This window comes from Arachis hypogaea, chromosome 7, assembly GCF_003086295.3.
Source record: "Arachis hypogaea cultivar Tifrunner chromosome 7, arahy.Tifrunner.gnm2.J5K5, whole genome shotgun sequence".
NCBI classification, from domain to species: Eukaryota; Viridiplantae; Streptophyta; class Magnoliopsida; order Fabales; family Fabaceae; genus Arachis; species Arachis hypogaea.
This window is the reverse complement of record NC_092042.1, coordinates 38,703,727-38,708,693: the sequence shown is the minus strand read 5'-3', so window position 1 is coordinate 38,708,693 and position 4,967 is coordinate 38,703,727.

Below are 4,967 nucleotides of genomic sequence, written 5' to 3'. Positions count from 1 at the left end.
CAAACTTAAAAGTTTTGCTCGTCCTCGAGCAAAAGAAGAAAGAAAGGAGTAGTAGAAGAAGAAATGGAGGAGATGAAGGTGGAAGAGTGGTTCGGCCAAGGGGGGTTTGGAGTGTTTGTGATGTGTGAAAATGAAGGAGCAAGGAGGGGTATTTATAGGGTAAGGGGGAGAGGGAATCCGTGTGATAGGGGTTGGGTTTGGGAGGGAAATGGTTTGAATTTGAGTGGGTGGGGGTAGGTGAGGTGTATGATGGAAAATAATGGATGGATGTGAGTGGTGAAGAGATTATAGAAAAGAGTGTTATGGAAAGGTGTGAAGAGGAATGAGAGTGAGTTGGGATAGGTCGGGATCTTGTGGGGTCCACAAATCCTGAGGTGTCAAGGATTTCTCATCCCTGCACCTTTCTGGAGTTTAAACGCCCCCTGTGTGTCATTTCTGGCGTTAAACGCCAGTCTGGCTGCCAGTTCTGGCGTTTAACGCTCAGAATGCTGCCAGACTGGGCGTTAAATGCCCATTATGATACCCTTACTGCCGTTTAACGCCAGTTAGACACCAGACACCCTTTTCTAGCATTAAACGCTAGTCTGTATGCCATTTCTGGCGTTTAACACCCAGAATGGTGCCAGACTGGGCGTTAAATGCCCAATTTGCTAGCCTTACTGGCATTTAAACGCCAGTAAGCTCGTCCTCCAGGGTGTGCTGTTTTTGATGCTATTTTTGATTTTGCTTTAATTTTGCAGCTATTTTTATGACTCCACATGATCATCAACCTAAAGAAAACATAGACTAACACTAGAAAATAAAAATGAGAAAGTGATTAATATAGATAAATAAGATTGGGTTGCCTCCCAATAAGCGCTTCTTTAATGTCAATAGCTTGACAGTGAGCTCATACAGAGCTTCACAGATGCTCAAAGCATGGTTGTGGCTGATAAACCCCATTTGTAGGGTTTATCTTGTGCTTGATTTAGGGGATTTTATAACCTTTTACCCACATTTATCCATTGAAATAGCATGGTTTTATAACTTCTCCTTTAATTGTCCTTAAGAGTGAAAACATGCTTTTTAGGTCTTAAAATAGCTAAATTTAATTCACCTTGATTCCATTAGATGCCTTGATATGTTTGTTAAGTGATTTCAGATTTAGGAGACAAAAATTGGATCAAGGGAATGAAGGAAAAGCATGTAAAAATGGAGAACTCATGAAGAAATGTAGGAATCGCAAAAGCTGTTAAGCCAACCTCTTTGTACTTAATCGATCATAACTTGAGTTACAGAGATCCAAATGATGCAGTTCTAGTTGGGTTGGAAAGCTAACATCTGGGGATTCAAAACGATATAAGATTTGCTATAGTTGTATTGCGCATAGGGGCGCGCACACGCACAGTATGCGGACGCACCGATGGTTGCACATGATCCACTTAATGCAACTCGTGGCCAGCGATTTTAGAAGCCTTGTGGGCCCAATCCAACTCATTTCTGATGTTATTTAATCCAAAGATTGAAGGGGAATCAGCATATTTTTGATCATGAGTCATAGTTTAGTTTTAGAAGTAGTTAGAGTTAGTTTCTAGAGAGAGAAGCTCTCACTTCTCTCTAGGATTAGGTTTAGTTCTTAGGTCTATATTTTAATTCATCTTCTTCTACTTCTATCTTCTCAATTCCTTGTAGTTACATTCATTCTTCTTCCATTCTTTTGTTGTAATCCCTTTTATGTTGTTCTTGTGTTTTGTTGTAGATCTACTCTTGTTTCTTCTACTCTCTTTCAATTCAATCAAGGTAATTCATAATAAATGTATTTCTTTTGATTGTTGTTGTTAATTCCTTTCAATAATTGTTGTTAGATTCTATTCTTGTTATCAATTTACTATGCTTTTATTTTGTACCTTCCAAGTGTTTGATGAAATGCTTGGTTGGGTTTTAGTGTAGGTTTTGTTCCTCTTGGCCTAGGTAGAGTAATTAGTGACTCTTGAGTTATCTAATTCCCTTGTTGATTGATAATTAGAAGTTGCTAATTGATTTGAATGCCTCTAAAGCTAGTCTTTCCTTTAGGAGTTGATTAGGACTTGAGGAATCAAATTGATTCACCCACTTGACTTTCCTCCATGGTTAGAGGTTAACTAAGTGGGAGTAATGGACAATTTGTTATCACAATTGAGGAGGATAACTAGGATAGGACTTCTAGTTCTCATATCTTGCCAAGAGCTTTGTTAGTTGTTAGTTTATTTTCTTTTCTATTTATATTTCTTGGCTAAAATCTCAAAAACCCCAAAATAACTCACAACCAATAACAAGACACTTTATTGCAATTCCTAGGGAGAACGACCCGAGGTTCCAATACTTCAGTTTATAAATTTAGGGGTTTGTTTTAGTGAAAAACAACTTTTTGTATGAAAATATTATTGTTTGGTTTAGGAACTATACTTGCAATGAGAATTTATTTGTGAAATTCTAAACCATCAAAAATCCAATCATCAAAATGGCGCCGTTGCCAGGGAGTTGCAATGGTGTTGTGTTATTGGTTATTGTATATACGTGAATATTGTGAATAGCTTGATTTTTGCTTTTTGTTAGTGTTTTCTAGTCTTTGGATTTGGTTTTCCTTGTTTCTCATTTGCTTTTATTTTCCTTTTCTCTTGCTATCATGGATTCTCACTTTGGCTATGAGCTTGGTTACAATTATGTTGTAGGAAATGGGAGCTACAATGAAGAGATGTATCAAGGATGTGATAACCAAAGGTAGGAGGAGCCATATGCATATGACCAATCCTCATGGCAACAACCTCCACCAATGCACTATGAAGAAGAGCCATTCTATGATGCATACCAATCCAATGGCTATGGTGAATCCCCTTGTGACTTTCAAGAACCACTGCCATATGCCTATGATCCATACCCTCAATATAACTCTCTACCATACTCACAAGCCCCTTCTTACCAACCACCTTTATATGACCCTAATCCATATCCATCCTACCAACAACCTTTTGAACCATATGAGCCATACATGGAACCACCACAATATCAACACTTCCAAGAACCACCCCCTTCATACCAAAACCAAGATGAACCACCTCCAATGTATGAGAACTTTCAACCACAAGATGAATTCTACCTTCCGCCACAACCCTCCATGGAAGAATATCCATGTCCATCCTTCAAGATAGCAATGGATCGGCTTCAAGCAACCGTCCATGAAAAGTTAGATGCATGGGACTCATACCATATTTCCAAGGTTGATTGTGGAGGAGCAACCGAAGAGGGAAGCATGAAGGGGATTGTAGAATCTAAACTTGAGAACAATAGATTGGAGTGTGTTATGCCACAAATAGAATAAATGGAGTACATAGAACCACCATATCATTACTATGATGAACCACCTTCCTATTATGGACCCTTCCCCCAAAATGATGAACCCTTCCACCCACCCTAATCTCTAATGGATGAAACCCTTGGTGTTCTTGTTCAAGGACAAGAAGAGATGAAAAGGGATATGCAAAATTTTATGGCTGCCTTGGATGCGGTAACAAAGAAATTAGCCTCTCAATGCTTGAACACTCAAGGAGCTCCCATGGCTACATGTGGAGAATCTAAAGAAGAGCATCACATGAACGAGAGATTGGAAACTCCGGTGGAAAAGGAGGAATGCTACTTTGTGTTAGAACAATTAGAGGAACCTATGACTATTGAAGAAAAAGAAGAAGTGGTTGAAGACTTAGGAGATGCGGAACCTCCATGGGAACCAAAAATTATAGAAAATTCCTCCAAGAAGATTGAAGTTAATGTTGAGGAGGAATATGCACAACCTCCAAGGCATATACCATATGAAGACTTGGAAGGAATAGAGCAAGAATCAAGTTCCCTTGGAGATAAAGATCAAGCATTAAACCCTAGTGGTGGTGAATCCTTTGAACTTGAAGAACCTTCTCCCGATGAAGAAGAGAGTGATGTGGAGGTAGATTTCTTTCAACCTCCCGTTTATGATTTAAGTGATGGAGAAGAGTTAGATAAAATTGACAAACAAAGGATTGGAGTTGAAAAATCTTGTAAAGAGGTAGAAGTCCTTAGAAAAAGAAGGACGGGAGTTGAGTACGCTTTGTCAAGATCCTTGGAAGCTTCTTTGCCTAGGTTATCATCTATCCCTTCACTTGAGTGGGTAAAACTCATTTCTATTAGCTTTATTGTCCCACTTGAGTATGGTTTTCCTGAAACGAATGGTCAACTTAGGATGATTTGTGGGATAAAGCGTAAGAGAAGAATGTTTAGTGGTTGGCGTTGCAAATCAAGGCTCATTTTGGTTGATACCTCAAGGCTTAGATGCAAGGGTTGGGCTAGTGCTCACTTGAATGGGTCTAAAAGGAGAGTTTGGTATCACCTTGAGAATTCATCTTGCTTACCACCAGGATGGATGATGAGCGGATATTTTATACGCTTTTTGGGGGTAATTTCATATAGTTTTTAGAATGTTTTAGTTAGTTTTTAGTATATTTTTATTATTTTTTAGACAAAATTCATATTTCTAGACTTTACTATGAGTTTGTGTGTTTTTCTGTGATTTCAGGTATTTTCTGGCTGAAGTTGAGGAAGCTGAGCAAAAATCTTATTCAGGCTGAAAAAGGAATACTGATGCTGTTGGATTCTGACCTCCCTGCACTTGAAATAGATTTTTTGGAGCTACAGGAGTCCAATTGGCGCGCTTTCAATTGGGTTGGAAAGTAGACATCCAGGGATTTCCAGCAATATATAATAGTTGATACTTTGCGCGAAGATAAATGACTTAAACTGGCGTTTAACGCCAGTTCCATGTTGCATTCTGGCGTTGAACGCCAGAAACATGTTACAACCTGACGTTTAACTCCAGAAACAGCCCAAGCTCGTGAGAAGCTTAAATCTCAGCCCCAGCACACACCAAGTGGGCGTCAGAAGTAGATTTTTGCACTATCTATCTTAGTTTACTCATTTTCTGT